This window comes from Procambarus clarkii, chromosome 35, assembly GCF_040958095.1.
Source record: "Procambarus clarkii isolate CNS0578487 chromosome 35, FALCON_Pclarkii_2.0, whole genome shotgun sequence".
In the NCBI taxonomy this organism is placed as follows: domain Eukaryota; kingdom Metazoa; phylum Arthropoda; class Malacostraca; order Decapoda; family Cambaridae; genus Procambarus; species Procambarus clarkii.
Genome location: NC_091184.1, coordinates 715,138 through 740,466, shown reverse-complemented (window position 1 = coordinate 740,466; position 25,329 = coordinate 715,138). Strand labels below are relative to the sequence as shown.

General features: G+C 48.5%; 1 protein-coding gene across 4 annotated transcripts in view; it reads left to right on the top strand.

Moving 5' to 3' along the window:
- LOC138371337 (tripartite motif-containing protein 59-like) overlaps nucleotides 1-25,329 on the top strand; it is a 395,572-nt gene that overhangs the window by 278,957 nt on the left and 91,286 nt on the right. For 2 of the 4 annotated variants that reach the window (XM_069336126.1, XM_069336124.1), the window contains exon 1: nucleotides 2,773-3,001. The exons of the other annotated variants lie outside the window; for them this stretch is intronic. The gene's annotated coding sequence lies outside the window, so the exon portion shown is untranslated. Of the gene's footprint in view, nucleotides 1-2,772; nucleotides 3,002-25,329 lie in introns of those variants that run through there. 4 annotated transcript variants of the gene reach the window in all.

Here is a 25,329-nt window from a genome sequence, read left to right as displayed (position 1 = left end):
AGTCCCCTGCGATAATTAGATGGTTTTTGTTCAGTCTGTTATCTAGTATTAGATTTCTAAGGTTAGAGTTGAATTCGGACACATCAGTGTTAGGAATTCTATAGACTGCTCCCACAGACAGGACAGACTCAGCACCCTTGACTCTGAAACTAGCAGAGATATACTCCCCACAGTAGTCTCTAGTTCTAATTACTTTTAAGCATGTTAGTTCTTGGTGGTAGTAAAGAGCAGTACCACCACCTCTCTGAATTGGTCGACAGTTGTGAATTGCTGAGTAGTTAGGCATATTAAAGAGTTGAGTAGTATCCTCTTTTAACCACGTTTCAGTAAGTATAATAAAAGAGAATTTGTTGTCAATAGTTTCAATCAAGGCACTAACATCATCGAAGTGTTTGCTAAGTGATCTTACATTCAAGTTAATTACAGAGATATTGTGATTATGTGTTAATACATTGTTTACATCATGTGCTGTAAAATATTTGCAATTTTGATCATTAAAGTGATGATTGTCAAAGATAAGTATAAGAGGTTTAGTTCTGGGTCTATACTTGTTTGCATAAGAAGGCTGGTTGCAGGAAAACAAGGCAAGAATGGCAATTACAAAACAAAATTTTGATATAAAAGGGGGGGGGGGGAATTAAAATATAAACAAGACCTATACAAGATAAACACAAAATGAACAAAAAGAAAATGAAGTAGATTGCTTACCAGTACTCTCAGGTACACTGTAAGTAATAATTTGCATTTTGAGACACAGCCAAAGCCAGGGGTACAATGGAGTAAGGGAGCATGGCGAGGCTAGGCAACCTAGGTAATAAATGAAAGCAAAGAAAAAAGTTGAATAATAAACATAGGCAAGTTTAATCGAATGATTATTAACTATAAATAGTTTAGTTTTGATCCTATAATTAATAAGAACTAAAGATATATTAATGCACTCAATTAATTAAGTCCAATAAATGACTAATATACATTAAATTAAAATTTACTTTAAAAAAGTGTAACAAAGAGACTTAGGATACGTAGCCTGCACTAGGTGACAAGGGGGTTAATTATGTTGACTCAATGAGAGGGATAATAAGGTGAGACAAACCACATTGGGAGAGGAAAGTGTTGAGGTTATCCTCATTAGCAATTGTAAACATTTTACCTACTGAGATCTTTCTCACTTTAATCACGCCATCTCTAACGAATCACTGATGAATCGCATCTGGGTTTTGTTTACGGATTTGACGCAGGCGGTGAGGAGTTGCTGTCTTTTTTCTAGTCAAGCACTCGTTGATGTAGATTCCCTTTCGTTAGGATGCAGCTGTCCGGACAAGTTGCGATTTTATGGACTGGGAAGCTAGCTTGAGGCGAATTTTTCGCTGGGTTAGACCTGATGGATTCTTTTTGCCTACTCTGTAGGCAGCAATAATGTCGGTTTTATTTAGAGTGACACGCAATTCGTCTTTTATGAGAGCATGAACTATTTCAATACACTTTTCACCTTCACGTTCCACAGGAATATTTTGGGACGACACAATAACATAGTCAAGCAGCTTTTGCTGGTCCTGTTCATCCTGGGAGATGGAATGTTGGCCAGATGACACATTTGCAGATGACACTAAGATCTATGATAAAGAAGGAAGTGAAAGTGATATTGAGACCTTACAAAGAGATCTACATGAACTCCACCAATGGTCAGATGACTGGCAAATGCTCTTTAATGTCGATAAATGCAAGACCTTGCCTGTAGGGCATAACATTCCACGTCACAACTACCAAATTGCCAGCACTACCTTACAACAGATAGATGAAGAATGCGACATTGGAATCAGAATCCATCATTCACTAAAAGTTGCACAACAAGTGGGAGCGGCAGTAAAAAAAGCGAACCAAACCTTGGGAATAATCAAGCGTGCCTTTACTTTCAAGTAAATTAAAGTAGTCCTTCAATTGTATAAGTCTCTGGTGCGCCCCCACCTGGATTATTGCATACAGGCATTGAGACCTTATCTTCAGAAAGCTGCTCTGGAGAAGATGCAACACCGGGCAACAAAAATCATACCAGAGCTTAGTCATCTCTCGTATCAGGAAGGGTTAAGGGCCACTGGCCAAACAACACAGCAAACCAGGCATGACAGGGCGGAGCTCATCGAAACACTTAAAATACTCAATAATTTGGACGATGTCGACCCGGACACTTTCTTCAAAAGGTCAGATGTAACACGAACGAGGAGCAACGGGTTCAAGCTCAACAAGCCACAATGTAGGACAGAAAACAGGAGAGGCTTTTTCACCCGTATGGTGGTAAACCCGTGGAACAGCCTACCAGCCAAAGAGGAGGTAAGGTAAACGCCAAAACTCTACTGGGTTTTAAAATACAGATAGAAAAGATCGTCCAGGCAAATGGGTAGGACCTTTGACAAGCCGCCAACTTCCTGTCCTCGTTGAGGCCACCAGTATTAGTGGCTCTCAGGTTAATTATGAACTTAATTAATGAACTTAATTAATGAACTTAATCGTTGGGGTGAACTTAAAATTAGATTAGATTAAGATTAAGGACCTGCCCGAAACGCTGCGCATACTAGTGGCTTTACAAGATTGTAAATACTATGCTATGTATTCTCACAAACCCAATGTACCTTCTTGTATATAAATAAATAAAATAAATAAATAAATAAATTAATTAGAGGTCGGCAAAGATCGGTAACCAAAGAAAATGGGAAGAGCACGGTGGCGGGTAAGCGAGCGAGCGAGTGACGTCATCACAACAAAGGTTGCTATAGACGTCTCCACGACTCGTGAAGTTCGCTTGTCTTAAAGACCTGTGACCACAATACCCGCCAAATTGTCCCTCCCACAGTACTCTCAGGACACTTGTGGCAGTGTAAGTGTGTGGTGAGGCCACACCACTGAAGACATTGAGGATATACCACGAGGGAGAGACAAAACTGTTGAAGGAAGGAGTCACTGGCTCCACCTGACCACCTTGTTCCTCGCACTCTCATCATCCTCCGTAAGTACTTGAGTACTTTCTGCTCCACCATTGTCTTACACCCCAACATGCAATTGTTGGGGTGTGGAAATAGGCCTATGGCATTGTTGGGATGTAGACGTAGGCCTATGGCTTTGTTGGGGTGTGGACATTGGCCTATCGAATAATAATAATAATAAGAAGAAGAATAAGAATAAGAATAATAACGAGAAAATCTCCTGGGACTGTGTGGTGTCGCAAACCCACAACCAAGGCATTGCCTGCCGCATACTCTACCACTGTACCACCACTGACTTCCTAAAAGTCTTACAATCAGATTTCTACTGATGTCACAGGAAGTCTGTGATATCCTTATATCACAGGAAGACTTGAAGCCGGTCCAAATTTTACGTAAGACCCCTCCAAGCACTCAGGTGAAGGAGTAAAGTGTTGTAGTTGAACACTGTACGCCCAACTTCAGATACTACACTGAAAATCGCACTAAGGAAATATACATCAATGAACGATCCACTGGGGCTGTGAGGTGATGCAAACATTGCAGGTTCGCATCGCCTCACAACCCGAGTAAATTTTCTCATTGATGTATATCACGTTAGTGTGATTTTCTGAGTAAATAATAATAATAATATTAATACAGTAATAATATTATTATTATTTATTCAAAAGAGTGTAATAAAAAGAACAAAAGAACATAAGAGTAATAAATGAATAAATCCACAAGGGGTCATGACGAGGGTTCGAACCTACATCCGAGAAGATCCCAGACGCTCTTTAACCACTTAACTGCGCCAACCGAGAATACTCGGTTTGATTTTTTTGTACCCATTCTAAATGTGTGCGAGCTTGGTTGTGTACGAAATGGACTCTTAGGACCTCCAGTGAGAGGTAGCCATCTTGGAAAAAATTCCCCTTATGCCCTAGGGCTGCTGGCTGGGTTAGTACTGAGTGAGCAACCATGAGTGGCCCGCGCACCTCTGGCTCCCAAACACCTGTCCGACGCGGAGTTGAAAGATCACGCTTTGTTGGTGAAATTCAAGCCTTAATATTTGAAGAATATAAGGGTCATAATATTTGTAAAGCTAGGCGCAATAAGAACCTAACACAAAGGTCAGATGCAAGTGATCCAGCACCTATGAGGACAATACAGTGAGCGTATCCAGTTGTAGCTCTGAGCGCCACCCTTGCCCACCTATGCTATCTCCAATTTATTTAGATGATACATAGATGAATTGTTTTCTGTGTTCAGTGATGATGCATCTGATACAAGTAGCATAGATAAACAGTGTTAGCAGCTTCCATGGTGGTGTTTTCCATAGATATTTTCAAGAATAGCTGAATCTCTTCTTTACTGACGGACACTCTTTGAGGCTGGCTGAATCTCTTCCAGACTGACAGACACTCTTTGAGGCTGGCTGAATTTCTTCCTGTGTGGGACCTTACAAGGCGATCTTTTCGCGACTACCTTACAAATTGATCTTTCCCTGTAATCTTTGCAAGACTACCTTATGTTTTACATGCTTGGCTACATACCACCTACAGGTACTAATGCCAAGGGTGTACATGAGTGCGTTATTTACAAGCACACAGAACAAAGAAACAGGAAGCAAAATTCTATCTGTACCTGGTGCAATGAGAGAGAAGTCGCACTGTGTATCCTGGACTACTTCGTTGATTATTACTCACTACCAAAGTACTGAGTGTGTAATACAGTGTGTTACTGTGTAGTGTGTGAAACTGTACATATTGTAATTTTAGTGAATTTTTAACAAGTATTATTGCGACAATAAACATTTATTGTGGACACATTGCTGACACATGTATCACAGTTTCATGGAACATTATGAACATTCTACTGTATACATATTGTAAAGGATACAAATATGCATCATATACGATAAAAAAACAAACAAATAAAACATCATTGGAAATACATAAAACAGATAATTGAAAATATATTTGTGTCAACATCTGGTGCTTGAATCGCCCGCACGACCGTGTCTGGGCGTGTCACGCACGGGCGACCAGCCCCTGATGACATCACAACGCACCTTGTCCACGTCCCCACAGCCAAAGTAAGTGGAATTTGGTATTTATTTTTACATAGACATGTTCTGGGAAGGAAATTTATCATTTTACAAAAAAAAAAAGAATTTTTAGGGAACACTTTATTTCATGCGCACAAGGAATTTCACAATAAGCTCGGTGCAGCATGGTGGTTAATCGACTGAGCTACGACATGGATAAGAATTGCAACCAAGAAATCAACTTGACCTACCACGGATCCTGCAGTCTCTCCGAGACAAACTAGGATTTTTACACAATTCTGCCATGCACCTGAGCTCTGTCAATAAGCTGTTCTACCTCTTCGCCCTTCCTTCATTACACACTCTCGGACGTAGATTTGAACGCTCATCACGGCCCTTGTGGATTTGTTCATTTCAAACTTGAAATGAAACAAACAAACTTATTTCAAATTTGTTAATATCAAACCTACCCGTACTATCAAAAATATTTGAAAAAATTATCCACAAACAGCTGTACTCTTACCTTGTAAAATTCGACATACTCGGCCCTTGTCAGTTTGGCTTCTGCTCCCAAAAGAGTACTAATGACGCAATTATTAGTCTCCTTGATATAATTTACTCAGCCCTTGACAAAAATGAGTTTCCGATTGGACTCTTCATTGACCTGAGAAGGGCCTTTGATACTGTTAATCACAACTACCTCTTACATAAACTGCATCATTATGGAATCCGAGGTCATGCCCTGGACTAGATCCAATCCTATCTTAGTGATAGACACCAATGTGTAGCCATAAATGATATAACCTCTCCCACTCTACCAATAACCATTGGGGTGCCACAGGGCAGCATCTTGGGACCTCTCCTATTTCTTATATACATCAATGGTCTGCTTAATGTCACCAACATTCTGAAACCTATATTGTTTGCTGATGATACTACCCTCATCTACTCTAACCCCAAAACACATACACTAAATAATGCTGTTAATAATGAACTAAAAAAATGTCCACTTATGGATGTCGACCAACAAACTAACACTTAACATAGAAAAGACCTACTACATCTTATTTGGAAGCAAATCAACAAATGCAATTCAGCCTCAGATAGACAATGTTAGCATTAGTAATAAAAATTATGGAAAGTTTCTTGGCCTATTCCTAGATAAGAGACTCGACTTCAGCACCTACATTCAACACATAACTAAGAAAGTCTCTAAAACAGTTGGTATACTCTCCAAAATCAGATACTATGTATCTAAGTCTGCCCTCATCTCACTATATTATACACTAATCTATCCCTATCTTAATTATGGTATCTGTGCATGGGGTTCAACCACTGCAAACCACCTCAGGTCCATCATCCCCCAGCAAAAATCTGCTATCAGAATAATAACAAATTCTGTTTTTAGACAACACTCAGCCCCCTTGTTTAACTCCCTAAACATGCTAAACATAATCTCACTCCACACATTCTCTTGTGTCAACTACATTTACAAAACCCTGTTCTTAAATGCAAATCATGTTCTGAAACTCTCCCTGGACAGATGTAATAGGACCCATTATCACCACACCAGAAATAAGTATATCTTTGATATCCCCAGAGTCAAACTTAATCTGTGCAAACAATCTTTGCAAATAAAGGGACCTAGTGTATGGAACTCACTCCTAATGAATTGAAAAGATGTCCAGCTTGTGCATCATTCAAAAACAAAACTTAAAAAGTACTTCATTTCATCTTCATAGTTTTCTACTTTGTTGCTTTAAAATTGCACTGTATCTAGTGCTACCCAATCTCCATGTACCTGGTCCAAACAACTTTACCATTGTGATCATTGCTGTCTTCTTATATGTGCTTTCAATTTGCTGTATGGTGCCTATTAATCTTTGTTTAAATTACCAATCAAGCTGTCAATGCAATCAATCTGAACTTTAATATACCAATGTGCTTTAATATTCCTACTAATCTCTCTCATCTCATTTTTTTTCTTTCTTGCAATGTATCTGTTATCATTTTATTAATTCTGCTTAATTCTGCTTTTATTAATTAGGGGGCCTCGTAACCTGGTGGATAGCGCGAAGGACTCGTAATTCTGTGGTGCGGGTTCGATTCCCGCACGAGGCAGAAACAAATGGGCAAAGTTTCTTTCACCCTGAATGCCCCTGTTACCTAGCAGTAAATAGGTACCTGAGAGTTAGTCAGCTGTCACGGGCTGCTTCCTGGGGGTGGAGGCCTGGTCGAGGACCGGGCCGCGGGGACACTAAAAGCCCCGAAATCATCTCAAGATCTCAAGATAACACTATTGTGATTTCTATGTGTAATAAGAGTATTGTTCAATTGAAGGGACAGCAGTTACACATACTGTACTAATGAAGCCACTATTACGCAAAGCGTTTCGGGCAAAATTAATAGTAATATAGAAATTTTTAATTAATGTTGTGACGGGGTAAAACACTTAATACTATAAGAGAAGTAAGTTAACAAAATGAGAATGTTCAAAGAAAATAAAAAATTAATACAAAGGTGATTCATAAGGATGACAAGCATTTAATTATTTATTTATATACTAGAAGGTACATTGGGGGTTAAGAGAGAACATAGAAATGAAGTTGATTTTACATTCCTGTAAAGCCATTAGCACGCATAGAGTTTTGGGGAAGTCCTTAAACTAACAGATAATTTTAAGTAGATAATTTACAGTAAAATTGACAAAAAATATGTACAGGTACTTTACAGCCTTACTTTACAGGTACAGAGTATAGTCAGAGTACTGGCATAGATTATTACATTACGGAGTCAGTAGTTCTAGCAACAGTACAGTAGTTTATTTACATTAATTACTGAATGGAAATACAAGGTGTATTTAGAACTGCTCCTCATGACATTTTCTCGGAACATATCAGAACATAGAGTAACATAAACATACTATAATTTAAGGTTAATGAGGCCAGCACTTACAAATAACCAAGATCATAAAGGACACGAGTAAACACTTTATCAAAGAAATGCGTATAATTAAATGACATTAAATGTAGACAGTAAATGTAGAAATTATATGAGTAATACAGTGTGCCCTCACTTGAACGAGCTATATAGCCGATAGCGTAGCCGATAGCGTAGCCGATTCATTCATGTGTGGAATTCATTCCATCAATCCGGCCCCAGCATCCCCCTTCCCCCCCAAAAAAAAAGTTAATAATACATATGCAAGTACACATTTGCCTTTTGAAAAATTTAAATAACAAAGAATTTGAATTGCAATGAAATAAATTGATATTGCACATTACAGTACTGTACTGACCCTACCAGTTGAGTTGTGTAGTGCAAACTTTGTTAGCCTTAATATCCTGAGAGTGCCATACACATGAATATAAATTGTTTAAAGAACAGTAACTTTTCTAACAAATGTACATTATACACTACAGTCATGTACATAAAGTACAGACCACTAGAATCACACTACTGCAGTACACTTATATCATATAAACTACACCTTGTATATTTATTGTCATTAGAACTGTGCTGTACAGCTCAATTGGTACTCCCAGGTAAGTTATGGCTAGTGCTGGGTGCTGGTCCAGTGGCCTGGGCATCCTCAGAAGGTGAGTCCTTGCTAGTGCTGGGTGCTGGTCCAGTTGCCTGGGCATCCTCGGAAGGTGAGTCCTTGCTAGTGCTGGGTGCTGGTCCAGTTGCCTGGGCATCCTCGGAAGGTGAGTCCTTGCTAGTGCTGGGTGCTGGTCCAGTTGCCTGAGCATCCTCAGAAGGTGAGTCCTTGCTAGTGCTGGGTGCTGGTCCAGTTGCCTGGGCATCCTCGGAAGGTGAGTCCTTGCTAGTGCTGGGTGCTGGTCCAGTTGCCTGAGCATCCTCAGAAGGTGAGTCCTTGCTAGTGCTGGGTGCTGGTCCAGTTGCCTGGGCATCCTTGGAAGGTGAGTCCTTGCTAGTGCTGGGTGCTGGTCCAGTTGCCTGGGCATCCTTGGAAGGTGAGTCCTTGCTAGTGCTGGGTGCTGGTCTAGTTGCCTAGGCATCCTCAGAAGGTGAGTCCTTGCTAGTGCTGGGTGCTGGTCTAGTTGCCTGGGCATCCTTGGAAGGTGAGTCCTTGCTAGTGCTGGGTGCTGGTCCAGTTGCCTGGGCATCCTTGGAAGGTGAGTCCTTGCTAGTGCTGGGTGCTGGTCCAGTTGCCTGGACATCCTCGGAAGGTGAGTCCTTGCTAGTGCTGGGTGCTGGTCCTGTTGCCTGGACATCCTCGGAAGGTGAGTCCTTGCTAGTGCTGGGTGCTGGTCCAGTTGCCTGGACATCCTCGGAAGGTGAGTCCTTGCTAGTGCTGGGTGCTGGTCCTGTAGGCCTACTGTGAAACCGTACCAAAAACTTTTGAATCTTAGTTTGTTTCTTTGTTGTGAGCTTCATTATAATATCTTTCATGTCCTTTAGGTGCAGGTAATAATCTGTCAGCTCTTCATTATCAGTTACAATAACCAAATCAAGCAGATCATTAACCTTTTGCAATGATGCAGTATATGGAATAGATAACACACTATCATCTTCCTCTTCCACATCCTCATCATTACTACCAGTAACACACTGGATAATCTCATTATCAGTTTTGATGATTTGATTGATTGTTGCCGCCGAAGGCGGCTAGTTTATTGTGCACCCCATACTCATCCTGTGAGCGGTAGCGCAAAAGCATTACAGAGGGCACAAAAGGTCTTTATCAGACCTCATCTTAGATTATTACATAAACAATTTCTTCAATCCTTCACACCTTATAGATACAATGTCAGCTAGTTACAGAGAAAGTGCTATTACAAGAGCTACATATTTACAGTAAGTCATCATACATTAATGGTAGGTCTTGTCGTTAATACATAATAGTTTGGCCAATGGGGATATTACAGAGTCATAGGGAAGCTTCTGTTTATTATTAGTCCTCACAATACACTACTTGTTTCTGAATCTCATATGTCGTTCATCTACTGGAAGCAAAATGTGGGTACAGTGCAAGGATTTCAGGTAATTTATCCATGGTAATAAGATAGGTTGCCATATCATACAGAGTGAGCTTAGATTTATCTCTAAAAGGCTCAATTTTACAACAATCCAAGATATAGTGTTCGAGTGTGTGTCCCTGCCTATGTCCACACACTTTACACTTTACTTCATCTAGATCCCTATACTGTACAAGCCGAACTGCCAGAGATACTTGTAGCCAAGTCTTATACGAGCTGTGACAACATTATCAGTTAATTATCAGTCATTATCAGTTAATTCACAATAACCTGGATCATCAGCATCATTATCTAACCACGCATTCACATCAGAAAGTTGCAAATCTTCCTCACCTGCATCCTGAATGTCTCAAAAATCGTATTATCAAAGCCCTGAAAATCAGTGATCTTCGTCTTTATTCTAACCAGGTACCGGACTCAGAATTTTATTCCATGCATTCTTTAATGTGGTGACCTTCAACTCACTCCATTCCTTGACCTAGTTGTATATTGCATCTTTAATTGAATATTTCTTGAAATTTTCTAGTGTTCTACTAGCCTTCGTATCCTTATTAGGCATCTCGTCTTCCTCAGAAAGCAGAACTTCCATAATATCTGAATTCATAGCTCTTTTATAAATCCTTTGAGAGCATAGATAACCCCTAATCCATGGGCTGTATTACAGATGTAGTGTTTGGTGGTAAAGCCATTCATGTTATTTTGCCATCAGGCGATGTTAATTTAGCAATGGGGGTGAGCTGGGGCATTATCTGTCAACAACATTGCCTTTACCTCAGCAGGATGAATTCTACACATATTGATCTGCTGCTTTTTTACTTCTTTACAAAAGTGATTCTGGAACCAATCCTCAAAAGTAATGTGTGAACCAGGCACTTTTTGTGTTGTAGTAGATGACAGGTAATCTGTTCATGCAGTTTTTCAATGCTCTGAGGTTGGCAGATTTCCCAACAATTGCGCACTTTGTTCGGTGACTGCCATCTGCGTTACAGCACAATAATGCTGAAATTCTTTCCTTCTTTACCTTGCAACCAGGAATACTCTTCTCAAGCCTGAAGGCCAAAGTGTTTCTTTGAAGGCATTTCCAGTTAAAGCCTGTTACATCTGCATTGTACACTTAAAACCAGTTTAAATTATTAGATATCATGTGGTGAGAAAGTTTAAGCTTATATGCATTAGCACTTCCAACATCTGCACCTAAGGCCTCGCCACAAATTTTCTTGTTAATGATGCCCTAACTCTCTTTAAATCGACATGCCCATTCAGTGCTAACCTTGAAATTGTCTATGTTTAACTTTACAGCAAGTCTTTCAGCTGCATTTCTAATAGAATCAACCGAAACAGCAATTCTTTGCTGTGTAAACCATTTAAATACGGACGAGTCCAAATCCGTATACTTAGCAGGCTTCAATGTTTTCCTGTTGCCTATTACATGAGTTTGAGCAAAGAATTTCTGGTTTTTTATATCACAAACTGTAGCTTTACCGACGTCGAATTCTTGGGCAAGTCGAGTGACAGTATCCTTGCTCTGCTTTCTCTATCAAATCAACTTTCTGATCAATTGACAAATGTTTTCTCTTTTGTTTTAAACCTTCATACATAAACCTTGTTTTATACAGTACAGTTCTGTATTAACCCTTAAGCTGTGCATGGCATACATATACGACAGGATCTGATGGCAAAGTTCAGTTTCTCAAATTTGCTCTAATGTTTTCCAATTTTTTGTGCATACTAGCAAATCCTGCAACTTTGTCTAAATGATCATAAACGTAACTTGAAAAATAAGAAAATAAAAAATAATTATAAAATTGAATATTGAAAACTTCAGATTTTGAAATCAGCTGCAAAAGTATAAACTATCACCAATTGTTCATTTGGTGTTATTATGCTCTCAGAATAGTATATGATCTTCATTTTCATAGATATAGAATATATGTTTTCAGTTTAGTTTACTGTAAAAAAATCGTCAATGTGGCATTTGAATTATGCGCCAAATTTAAAAAAAAAAAATTGATAACTACAAACGTTTAGAGTTTGTGAAAAATCCATTCTAATAGGATTGTAGAACACACAGCAGTGAACATTATTTGTAAAAATGGTAAAAATCTGTTAGAAACTGAATTTTTTTAAGCTGACTCAAAATTTTAGAGATACTTGAAGTTTTGAAGATACTTGTAATTGAAGTTGAAGTTATCGACAATGAATAAGGTAGTTCTACTGTAATTCATTAATTTACTTATATGTTTTAATAAACGTTGTTTGACATTCGTACTCGAATATGTGAAAGTTGTAGGTCAATATGTGTTGGAATGATGTCAAGAAAAAATAACCCCCAAAAAACTAAATATAGGGAAAATTATAATGATTTAGGGGATAAAAATTTATACTTTATGAAAGTGATAAAGCCCTAATCTGGTCCCTAATCATCAAAACTGCCTAAAGAGACAAAGAAAATAGAATTTGAAATCTCAAAGTCCCAAGTTCTGCCAGTTGTGACTGATTTATCTGGTGGTCAATTTCATTCTATCTTGACATAGTTAGGGATGGGTATGCACTCTCCAGGATGTAGAGGTTACAACAAAAGGAGATAATAAACAAAGGAGACAAAAAAAAAGGACATTGGTGAAAGTAACAGATATTAACATTAGTCAATGCATTTTTATGATATTTAACAAAATAGAGCATAACATACTCATTATTATTGGTATTATTATGTATTACTCAGCAATGCTATACAGACACCAGCTGCATATTTACTTTGTGGACACTTCTTGCTACTATTCTTCTTTTCTGGGGGGAGCCCCGTCGGCTCCCCGGAGCTATCCCAGGCTGATATGCTAATGTCAGACTTTGGCATCAGTCATGTGTATGGAGTTCTTAGGCCTACCGGGGACCACGGCCAGAACCGGGCCCCCTCAGAGAGGCAAGGGGAGCAATGGCCTATAGAAGCCCCCGTGTAGTTGGAAGCATTCTATGTCTGCCATCGACCGGAACAGGCACCCAGAAAGGTAAGCGCCCCAAAACAAACCCCTATTCTGGTTAAAATTGCTACCTAAAACGAACTAGTGGATAGAACTCCCCAACCGAAAACAAGCAAACTAGTGTGACGTCACACACTGCCGCGCCGCTGTCTGCGCAGCTCCCCCCTCCCCGGGAGGGGGAAGGGGGAGCCCCAGACCCCCCGCGCCGGCTACCCACACCTCAGTTCTTGAGGCTGATGCTATAGGCGATGGTCGTGTGCTCTGGCTCCGGTGTCGCTACTGCACTGTGCTTTGCGTGTGGTGTTAGTTTTGTGGGTGCGAGAGCCAGGAGTTATCTTCAGTACTCGGGCTGCATGCGCCTAGGGCTGCCTTCCCTAGGTGCCTTGTAAGTACTGCCCTTGGGGCTTGGGGCCACCTTCCACAGGCTCCTCGGGGTCTGCCTCTGCTGGTCCGTTTTACCTTTCGGTTTTTCGGCCGCCTGTTGGGCTCTTGGGTGTTCTGTTCTCCCTTGTTACCGGCAGGTAAGAGGCAGTTTGCACTGGTAGGGGCGCAGGGTGCTGCTCAGCTTGTATTTCCCGACATCGCGGCTGGCTCTGTTCCTTGGGGTTCGCTGTCCTCTTGCGGGGTTTTGTTTTTCTTTTTGTTTTTGCCTGGTGGGGGGGTTCTGTCATTTTATTCAGTTTGTTTGCCCTTCCACTGTTCTCCTCGGTGGCGCCCCCTGCTAGGTCCCCGTGAGTGTACACGTCCCTGGGGTTCAGCTTTAGAAGTTTGCTTGGTAGTTTTGGGCGCCGGTTTGCGGCACCCTGCCTGGGACTACCTGAGCGCGAGTCCTCTTAAAGTAAACGCTCAGGACCCTGGGAATCCCCTAGGGGGCGCGTGGGTCCGATGGATGTGACCCCGGAGTCCTCACTCGCTGTGTGCGAGTTTGAGGGTTGCTCGGTCCCCTTGTCTCAGGGTGACCCTCATTGTTTTTGCCTCTGCCACGCTGCCTGTTGGGTCGGTGATACTTTCAACCCTGAGTCCTGTGAGTGTTGCTGCTTGCTTGTGACTCAATTTACCCAATCCTCTGATGATTCTATTCGGGTACAGGCGGCACGGGCGTTGCAGTCTAGGTTTCGTCTGTTGCAACGTGCTCGGTTGGTTGCTTCCCCGGATGCCCCGGGGCTGCCCCGCTTTGCTTTTCGAGACCCGGACTTGGGGGTGGGGGTCGCTTCGATCCTGGTTCAGTCCGCACCTCCTCGTCCTTCCCCTTCTGTTCGTTCTGGTCCCCCGCCCCTGCTTCCGGCCCCGAAGCGTCTGAGGGTTTCGGGGTCGGAGCAGGGGTTACTTGATCTCGAGACTCGGGCAGCTTCGGGGGTTGCCCCTTCCGGGGGGGCGGCAGAGGCATTCGAGTCTTTTCTCCCGGCCGAAGCTTCAGGGTCTGACCAGTGGGCCCCCCTTCCTCCAGCTTTTCCGGCTGCTTCCTCCTTGTCTTGTGGGGTCGGGGCTTGGGGAGAGGACTCGGCCTCGGGTCCTGTGGTGACGGACCTCGAGGCTGGGGAGGGGCTGACTTGGGGGCCTTGGGCCCCGCTGGACCCCGCCTGGGTTTTTCTTCCCACTGAGCGGGGCTTATTGTTACAAGGAGTGGGGTTTTCTTTCCCCCCCTCTGCGTACGAGTTGGATTTGGTATCGGCCTCTCCCCGGGTACGGTTCCGTGTTCCCCCGGGTACGTCGGTTCCGTCCTTCCGGAGGTTTTCGGTGTATCGCATCCAACCTGGTGTGGTGCGAGCGGCCTTTGCAGCTTACCTCCTGCGTGACCCGGATTATGCCTCGGAAATGGATCCGTCCACGTTCAGGTTTGGGACTTCGTTCCCTTTCTGGCTCCGTTACGAGGTTCCGGAGTCGTCCTGGCTAGCAGACTGCCCCTTGTTTGGTCTGGATTCCTGGCATTCCTTCTGTCGTTCCCGCACGCTGGAGTGGCGGGAAGCTTCCACGGTGCTTCAGGTTTTCCTGGGGGGTGATCTTGAGTACCTGAATGAGTGCTTGTTTGCCCCTGCCCTTCCCCGCGATGTGGGCGTTATTCAGCTCCATGTGCAGGTTCCCTCCCTTTCGGCGGCGCTCGTGGCGGAGGACTTGCGCGCTCGGGGCCTTTTGTGTTCGGCCTTGCAGTTCTTTTCCCTCATGGAGCTGTCTTCGGATTGGCTCGTGGAGGATGTGGGGTCGCTTGGGTCCGTCCCGGGGTCCGGCACCTTGTCCTCGGCTGCGCGTTCGTCGGCTGCCTTGTTGAAGCTGTTCACGCCGATTTTGCGGGATGCGGTTTCCCTGTTCTATGCTTCCCGTCTCGCGTGTCGGCAGGCGGTGCTGGGTTCCTCCGTGGAATCTGCTTGGGCTCTGGCTCTTAGGCGTTCTTCACCTTTTTGTCCTCTCCTGTTTGGGGAGTCGGCCGTGGCGCAGTTTATTCAGGCTGCGTCGGCGGCTTGTCGTCCGATGTCGGACTTGTTGGTTTTCCGGGGGTCCCGGGGTGGGTCTTCCCGGAAAGGTCGTGCCAGGGCTCGGGGTTCCTCTCGTCGTGGTAGGCCTCTGGTGTCAGGTTTGGGGTTGGCCCCTCCTGCGGACCCTCCCTCGTCTGGTCGGCGCGGTGTTCGCGCTGTGCGGGGTTCTGGGTCTCGTAAGGGTCGCCGGCCCTTTCGCGGTTTGCCCCTTTGACGGGGCGATGGGGGGGGGGGCGGCTTGCGCTGTTCGCTCGCGCCTGGTCCCACAATTCGTGGGCCTTTCGGGTCGTGTCTCGCGGCCTGCGGTGGCGTTGGGTGGCCCCTCCCCCCTTTGGGGGGTCGGGGCTGGCAGGGCAGGCTTCTTCCCCTGCGCTCTGTCGCGTCGTCTTGGAGTGGGTACGCTTGGGCGTCGTCGAAACGACGTCGTCCCTCAGATGGGTTTCCCGTCTGTTTCTGGTTCCGAAACGGGACTGCGCGGACCTGCGGTTCATTCTGGACTTGTCCCGTCTGAACCCCTGGGTTCATTGCCCCTCCTTTCGGATGACTACGCTGTCTCAGGTTCGGCTCCTCTTGGAGCCGGGAGCTTGGATGGTGTGCCTGGACCTCCGGGACGCTTATTGGCATGTCCCGATTCATCCGCGGTTCAGGGACTGGCTCGGTTTTGTAGTGGGGCGTCTGAGTTACCGCTTTCGTTGTCTCCCGTTCGGGTTGAACCTGGCACCTCGCGTGTTCACACGCCTTACACGGGTTGTGGTGGCTCGTTTGCGTCTCCTAGGTGTTCGGGTGTTGGCCTACCTCGACGACTGGCTGGTTTGGGCTCCCAGCCAGTCAGCTTGCTTGCTAGCCAGGGATTTGGTTCTTTCCCAGCTCGCCGGGTTCGGGTTCTTGGTGAACTGGAGGAAGTCCCATCTGGTTCCCTCTCAGGTTCGGACTTGGCTGGGTCTCGTGTGGGACTCTTGAACCGCCTCCTTGTCTCTCCCTCCGGAGTCTCTCCTGCGGCTGCGGTCCCGCCTTCGTCTGTTTCTGGAGGGCCCTCGGGTCACCCGGCGGTTGCTTGAGGGGCTGTGCGGGAGCCTGAACTTCGCGATGGTGGTCTACCCGCCGGGTCGGGTTTGGCTTCGACGGCTGTTCTGGTTCCTTCGGGGTTCCCCCTTCCGCCTCTCTCGCGATCGCAGAGTTCGACCCCCGGGGGACTTGCGTCGGTTGCTGCGTCACCGGCTTCCTCTTCGGGTTTTTCGGGGTTCAGTGCCTTGGCGCCTACCCGAGCCCTTGCTCGATGTGTACACGGATGCGTCGTCTCTCGGCTGGGGTTTTGTGACCAGTGCTCACCAGGCCGGCCAGGGGCGTTGGGATCCGTCCTTCCGTCGAGCTCACAGTACGGTGCGGGAGTTCGCGGCAGTGTGGTTTGCTCTGGGGAGGATTCGGGTGGCCCGCGGATCGACGATTCGGCTCCATTCGGGCTGCTCTCCGGTGGTTCATTGCCTGAACCGCGGGGGTTCGATGTGGTCCTTGTCTCTTTGGGGTTGGTCGCTTCGGGTGACTCGTCTGCTGAGTTCTCGGGGTTTGGCTCTCCTGGCGGTTCACGTACGGGGCGTGTCCAACGTCTTGGCTGACGCCCTATCTCGCTTCGTTCCCCTCTCCACGGAGTGGACGGTCGACGACGAGTCCTTCCGTTGGCTTTGCCAGACGTTCGGGCGCCCCGAGGTGGACCTCTTCGCGTCGGCGTGGTCGCGGCGTCTTCCCGTTTATGCGGCGCCCTTCCCCGATTGCGAGGCCGTCGGGGTCGATGCCTTTCGGCTCGACTGGTCGAGGTGGGGGTTCCTGTACCTCTTTCCCCCGGTTCGGCTGTTGCTCCAGCTCCTGACTCGCTTAGAGACTTACCGGGGGAGAGTTGTCCTTCTGGCCCCTTGGTGGCCGGCCCAGCCTTGGTTTCAGGCGCTGGTTGCTCGGTGTCCGAACCCGAGGGTTTTCCCGCGGCTCCGCCTCTTTCAGCAGATCGGGCCGGTACGTCACGTAGCTGGTTCGATCTTCTCCTCGAGTCTTCGCGTATGGTTTTTTTGACTCGAGTCTATCATCATCTCTATGGTGATCAGGTGGCCTCCTTGTTGGTGTCCCACCTGAGGGCTTCTTCTCGGCGGCAGTATGAAGTTTCCTGGCGGTCCTTCCGTTTCTTTTTGCGTCTTCGTCGTGTTAGCTCCTTGTCTGTTCGGGTGGTCTTGTCCTTCCTCTCGTGGTTGTTTCAGGACCGTCATCTTATGCCTAACACTGTCGCTTCGTATCGTGCGGCGCTGGCGGAGCCGCTTCAGCTTGCTTTCGGTATCGATGTTACGTCTGCGCCGTTTCGCAAGCTGTCTCGTGCATTGTTTCACCTCCGGCCTGCTCATGCGCCGCCTGAGCCGTCCTGGTCTTTGGACAGAGTGCTCGCTTTCCTTTCATCTCCTCGTTTCGTTGTGGCCCCTTCGGTCCAGGATTGTTTTTCCAAGGCACTTTTCTTGTTGGCTTTGGCCTCTGGGGGTCGGGTAGGGGAGCTTCATGCTCTCCTCCGGCGCAGGGGTTTCTGCTCTTTTGGTCGTGGTGATAGTTTTGTTCGTTTGCAGCCGTCTCCTTCTTTTCTGGCAAAGAATGAGACTGCTGCGTTCCGGAGGGGTCCATGGGTGGTTGATGCTTGGTTGGTCAGGCCGGGGGTGCATCATGTTTTGTGTCCGGTTGCGGCGCTTCGCCGTTATTTGCGCGCCACAGCTTCTGTGTCCGGGGACGCGCTGTGGGTTGATCCGGTTTCCCTTCTTCCCTGTTCGCGGGTTCGGGTCTCTCAGGTCGTCCGCAGGGTTATTAGGTCCAGCCAGCCTGCGGTCTATCCCCGTGCCCATGACGTTCGTAAGTTCGCGGCTCTTGCTGCCGTCTTTGGGAATATGTCTTGGTCTGATATTCGGGCGCGGGGATTTTGGCGGTCGAACAGGGTCCTGGCTGCTCGTTACCTTGTGAATGTCCCTGGGCCTCGTCGGGCCTGTGTTGCTTTGGGTCGGCGGTTGCAGCCAGTTGTCTCGGCTTCGAGTTGAGGGGTGAGCGACGACCGCCTCCCGGGTAAGTCCCTCTTTTTCTGTCTGTGGGTAGTTAGCTCCGGGGAGCCGACGGGGCTCTCCCCAGAAAACCAGCGTTGAATGTAATGAAACGCCATTTTCTGGGTGAGTCCCGGAGGCTCCCCGGCATCCCTCCCTCCCTCCGGTCGGCGGTTTTTCGCGTTTTTGACATCCAGCCTCAAGAACTGAGGTGTGGGTAGCCAGCGCGGGGGGTCTGGGGCTCCCCCTTCCCCCTCCCGGAGAGGGGGGAGCTGCGCAGACAGCGGCGCGGCAGTGTGTGACGTCACACTAGTTTGCTTGTTTTCGGTTGGGGAGTTCTATCCACTAGTTCGTTTTAGGTAGCAATTTTAACCAGAATAGGGGTTTGTTTTGGGGCGCTTACCTTTCTGGGTGCCTGTTCCGGTCGATGGCAGACATAGAATGCTTCCAACTACACGGGGGCTTCTATAGGCCATTGCTCCCCTTGCCTCTCTGAGGGGGGCCCGGTTCTGGCCGTGGTCCCCGGTAGGCCTAAGAACTCCATACACATGACTGATGCCAAAGTCTGACATTAGCATATCAGCCTGGGATAGCTCCGGGGAGCCTCCGGGACTCACCCAGAAAATGGCGTTTCATTACATTCAACGCTGGTTTTTTGTACATTGGACAAGTGCTTGCGTCTCTTTATTACTGCATTATCCCTCAGTTCCAGTTAATAGGCGATGTTCTCCTTATCAACAAAATGTTCTCCTTCTTAAAAAAGAATTTCTAAAATACATTTCTGAAAATATTGGAATGAAACTTTCATGATGCTTAAGCCAATAAGTTGGAGATTTGTTTAACATTTAATATTAATTTTCACATAATTCAAATATTTTCTGGGGGGAGCCCCGTCGGCTCCCCGGAGCTTTACCGGCTGATATGCTAATGTCAGACTTTGGCATCAGTCATGTGTATGGAGTTCTAGGGCATACCAGGGACCACGGCCAGAACCTGGCCCCCTCAGAGAGGCAAGGGGAGCAATGGTCTATAGAAACCCCCGTGTGGTAGGAAGCATTCTATGTCTGCAATCGACCGGGTCAAGCATCCAGAAAGGTAAGCATTCCAAAACAAACCCCTATTCTGGTGAAAATTGCTACCTAAAGCCGAACTAGTGGATAGAACTCTTCAACAGAAAACAAGGAAACTAGTATGACGTCATACGTCACCGCGCCGCTGTCTGCGCAGCTCCCCCCTCCCCGGGAGGGGGAAGGGGGAGCCCCAGACCTCCCACGCCGGCTATCCACCCATCAGTTCTTCGGCTGATGCTATAGGCACCGGTAATGTGCTCCGGCACCAGTGGTTGTTTCAGCACTGTACCTAGAGTGTGGTGTCTGTTTTCTAGGTGGTGCGTGAGCCGGGAGTGATTCTCCAGTACTCGGGCTGCATGCGCCTAGGGTTCCCTTCCCTAGGTGCCCTGTAAGTACTGCCCTTGGGGCTTGGGGCCGCCTTCCACAAGTTCCTTGGGTCCTACCCCTGCTTGGCCGTTTACTGCTTGGTTTTCGGCCGCTCTTTGTGTGCTCGGGTGTTCTGTCTCCCTTGTTCGCCTTAGAGTAAGGGGCAGTTTTTGCACTGGTGGGGCGCAGGGTACTGTGCAGCTTGTCTTTACCAATCATAGCGGCCGGCTCTGTTCCGCTTGGGTACGCTGTTCTCTTGCGGGGTTTTCTTTTTTGTTTATCTACCTGGTGGAGGGGTCTGCCTTCGTTCTTGCCCCTTGTGTCCCTTGTGTTCTGAGTATTTCCTGGTGGTACCCCCTGCTAGGTCCCCGTGAGTGTACACGTCCCGGGGGTTCAGCTCTTAGAAAGTTGTTTGGTAGCTTTGGGTGCCGGTTAGCAGTACCCTGCCTGGGATTACCTGAGCGCGAGTCCTCTTATAGTAAATGCTCGGGACCCTGGGAAACCCCTGGGGGCGTGCGGGTCTGATGGATGTGACCCCAGAGTCCCCCCCTCGCTTCCTGCGAGTTTGAGGGTTGCTCTCACCCTTTGTCTCTGGGTGACTCTCTGTTTTGCCTCTGTTTGCTGCCTGTGGGGTCAGTGACACCTTCGACCCGGAGTCCTGCGAGTTTGGTTGCTCGTTGTGGCTCGGTTACCCAGTTGTGCTGACAAAGCTGGTATGGGCAGCAGGGGCGTTGCACTTGAGCCTTGGTGGTGGCAACGGTCTTGTGGTTTCCTCCCCGGGAGCCCCGGGGCTGCCCCGTTGTAGTTCGTTTTGGGACTTGGGGGTGTTGGTTGCTTCGGTTCCATCCACGCCCCCTTGTCTTTCCCCTGGATCACCTTTCCTGCCTGCATCTGGTTCCTTACCCTCTGTAGGTTCGGGGCGGGGTTTTTGATGGTGTTGAGACTCGGGCAGTCTCGGGGAATTCCCCTTCCGGGGTAGTGACGGGGGCATTTGAGGCTGTTCCTCCAACCGTGTTGTATGAGTCTGCCAGTGGGCTCCCTTCCTTAGTGTTTTCACGGCTGCCCCGGTTTTCTGGTACGGCCGGGGCTTTGGGGGAACGGCTTGGCCCCGGGGCCTGTCGTGTGGGTTTCCGGGGCTGGGGAGGGGCTGACTTGGGGGGCCTTGGCCCCGTTGGACCCCGTGGGGGTTTTTATCCCCCTCTAGGCGGGGCTTGTGGTTACGCGGAGTGGGGTCTTTCCTCCCCACTCGCCGTACGTGCTGTTGGGTGTCAGCCCCTCCCCGGGCTCGGTTCCTTGGCCTTTGAGTCAGTTGGTTCCGTCCTGTGGGTGGATGTTTCCTCCCACCCTTTTTTTGGGACGGTGTTTTCGTCATGTTTCCTCGTTCGATGGGGTTCTACGTGACTTCTGATCTCGGATGCGCCTGCGCCTTTGTGTGCCTTCGGGACTAGTGTTGGCTTCTGTGTTCTCGAGGGTTAGGGAAGGTTTTTCGCTACTTCCCGCATTATTGGAACGTCCGTCGGCTCCTCGTCCTTGTCGCCGTTTTGGGCTACTTGTGGCCCGGTTGGGCTACTTGTGAGCCGGTTGGGCTACTTGTGAGCCGGTTGGGCTACTTGTAGCCCTGTTGGGCTACTTGTCGCTCTGTTGGGCTACTTGTCGCTCTGTTGGGCTACTTGTCACTCTATTGGGCTACTTGTCGCTCTGTTGGGCTACTTGTCGCTCTGTTGGGCTACTTGTCGCCCTGTTGGGCTACTTGTCGCCCTGGTGCGCTACTTGTCGCCCTGTTGGGCTACTTGTCGCCCGGTTGGGTTCCTTTTTGGGCTCTTTGCTTCTTTGGCCGGTTTTATTGTTCCTGCTTCCTTTTTTTGGCTACTTTTCTAGTGCAGTAGTCCTGGTTGGCGCCTGCCCACAGAAAGGGCTGTGCGGTTCGGCCAGCGTGTCATGCGCATGCGCCGTGGAGTTTGTTATGGTCTGGGCGGTGTTTCAGTGCTGGTGTTTTGCGCCCTTTTTGCTACGGTGCTTCGCCTCTCGTTCTTCTCCCTTGCTGCGGTATGTGCCCCTTCGCTCCGGGGGTGTCCTGGTTCCCAGTTGTGGGGAGGACGCCGCGGTTTTCCCTGTGTCATGGGTGTGGGCCGCCTCCTTCACCTCTCCCTGCTCTCCTGCGGGTCCGGCAGGGTCCGACTCTGGCGTCTTCACCTGGCGGTGCTCCCAGGTTCTTCTGGGCACAGTTGAGTCGTGTCAAGTTCGTGCCACCGTTCGCCAGGTGAGTTTCTGCGGTCTGGCGTCTTTTGGCCGGGCGCTGGATGCGGAGTTGTTTATATACCTGTCTTTATTTAGGTATATTTTTGTACGACTAAGACCGTTCGCACACCTGTGACTGTCCCTTTTTCAACCCTTCCTGTCCCCTTCATGAGCATGTCCAACCCATGCTGGAGTCATTCAGGGGACCCACCTTTTTTAATGTTGTGAAGTGTGGGGGTTGTAGGGTTGGTTCTGTACTCACCTGGTAAGGCTCCTGGCTGTGCTTGCAGGGTTTGAGCTCTGGCTCTTGGGTCCCGCCTATCTGGTAGAACTTGCGGGATAGTACCAGTGGAGTGCAGTGGTGCTATTGGCACATTTGGGGAACACTGTATTACCATCAGAGGTCTGTGCTTGTTACACGACCTACTTGCGAGCATAAGCCTTCTTGCTGGTTCGTCCGTGGACTTCCAGGGCACACTAGCCTGTTTTCGTATAGCAGTTCCGGCCCATCCTGGTTGTGGGGGTATGTGGGCCGGCGGACTGCTCCTAGCAGCTGCCTGGTGGGCCACTCTCTGGCCGGTCTAGCTTGGCCTTGGGCCGGGCTTGAGGTGTAAAAGAGCTCCCAGTACCTCATCCAGCAGGTATCGAGCGGGGTTTCTCCGCCGTCGGTCGCCTGGTGCAGGTTTCTGGGCCTGCAGGATTTTGTTGTCTCCGTTGGCCCTGTCTGGGGCCTGCCTGCTCCGTTCTCTGCCTTTGCAGAAGGGAGTTGCTATTTACATGTTGCATGTTGCAGTGGTGCCTGTTGCTGCTGCTGCACGTGTGCATTGGTACCGTGTTTCACGGTGGCGTGTCCTTGTTCCTGTGTCCGGTTGTGGTGTGGCACTTTGCTGCTGTTTTGTGCCTGGGGATTGCGTGGGGTTTTTGTCCCTGCCTGATTGTCCACCCCTGGTTGTTTTCCTGGGGTTTTTGTGCTTCTGCTCTTTCTTCCTGCCTCCTCTACAGCAGGGGTGTTCTGTGTGTGTTCTTGGGTGTTTTTCAGCCTGTGTCCTGTGCTGTGCTTCTTTGTCTCGGTCTATTGCAGTTGTTCATACCCCTTGGTTTGGGTACTGTTCTGGCGGCGACCCTTCCGCCTTCTTTGGCTTCCTAGCTTGCCCTGCCGTTTTTTTTTTTTGGGGGGGGGGGGGGGGTCTTGCGATGTCTCGCGTCGGACCCGTCGTTTCTGAACTCCTGGCGGGCTTGCATGCTTTGGGGAGTTTTTCTGTTCGGCAGACGTTCCATCTCCTTGTGCCACCTGGGTTTCTGTGGTCGCGCCCGAGATCTTCCCTCGGCTCCACCTTTTCCTGGGCTCGGAGGGGTCTTGTCGGGGCTGCTTATGTTCTGCCTCGCGGTCGCGCCTCCGGTTGGTGGTCGGGTGGCTTCGTGGTAGGTGTCCCACCTGCGTGCTTCTCTTGGCGGCTGTATGGGGTATTTTGGCGGTCCTTCCTTTTCCTGTCCCTTCTTAGGTGATTACTCTTGTTAGCTTGGTTTACTCTCGGCTTGGTTTTCTGGTGGGGGTTGGGGGCCGTCGTCTTGCCACATACTGTCGCCTCTTTTCGTGCGGCGCTGGCGGAGCCGCTTCAGCTTGCTTTCGGTCTTGGTGTTGCTTCTGCACCGTTAGTAAGCTGTCTGGTGCGTCGTTTCACCTCCGGCCTGTTCGTACGCCGCTTGCACCATCCTGGTCTCTGGTCAGCGTGCTCTGTCTTCTCCTCAGTTGGTAGTGCACCTTTGGTTCCGGTGTGTTTTTTCGTCGGCTCTTTCCTTTTGGCCTTTGCCTCTGGGGGTCGAGTCGCTGAGTTTTCTTGCTCCTTTGGTTTTAGCGTTTTGGTTGTTTGGTGGCAGCAGTCTCCATCTTTTCTGGCGCGGGGTGGGGCTGCTGCGTTCTGGAGGGGTCCAGGGTTTGTTGGTGCTTCGTTGGTCGGGCCGGGGGTGTGTCGTGTTTGGTGTTCAGTGGCGGCCCTCCGCTGTTGATTGCGTGCCACAGTGTTTGGGTCCAGAGCGTGTTTTGCGTTGATCCGGTTCTGTTCTTCCCGGTTCGTGGATGATGGTGTCCCGGGTGGTCAGCCGTGTTCTTGCGGCTAAGCTGCCTGTGTTCTTCCCTCATGCCTGTGGCGTTCGTGGCTTCGCTGCTCTCGCTGCCGTCTGGGCGACGTGGCCTTGCGGTCTTTCGGGCATGGATTTTTGGTGTTCATGCGGAGGCCTTGCTGCTCGTTGTTCTCGAGACTTTTCGGGGCTGTGGCACCTTGGGTTGGCGTTTGCTGCCGGTTGTCTCGCTTCTCTAGGGGGTGCGTGGTGTCCGCCTCCCGGTTCTGTTCCTTTGACCTTCCTCTGTGGGTAGTTAGCTCCGGGGAGCCGACGGGGCTCCCCCCAGAAAACCAGCGTTAAATGTAGTGAAACGCCATTTTCTGGGTGAGACCCAGAGGCTCCCCGGCAACCCTCCCTCCCTCCGGTCGGCGGTTTTTCGCGTGTTTTGACATCCAGCCTCAAAACTGATGGGTGGATAGCCGGCGTGGGAGGTCTGGGGCTCCCCCTTCCCCCTCCCGGGGAGGGGGGGAGCTGCGCAGACAGCGGCGCAGTGACGTATGACGTCATACTAGTTTCTTTGTTTTCTGTTGAAGAGTTCTATCCACTAGTTCGGCTTTAGGTAGCAATTTTCACCAGAATAGGGGTTTGTTTTGGAATGCTTACCTTTCTGGATGCTTGACCCGGTCGATGGCAGACATAGAATGCTTCCTACCACATGGGGGTTTCTATAGGCCATTGCTCCCCTTGCCTCTCTGAGGGGGCCAGGTTCTGGCCGTGGTCCCCGGTAGGCCCTAGAACTTCATACACATGACTGATGCCAAAGTCTGACATTAGCATATCAGCCGGTAAAGCTCCGGGGAGCCTCCGGGTCTCACCCAGAAAATGGCGCTTCACTACATTCAACGCTGGTTTTTTGCCCAGCCCCAGCTTTTACAGCCCAGGCTGTAACAGCCTATTGATCAATGCACATGGTTTGTATTACGTAGGCTGTTAGAGAGGGAGGGAGGGGAGGCAGTCAAGAACCTACCCATACCTCCTTCCCAATTCCAGCCCACCCTCCTTATTCCAGCCCACCCTCCTTA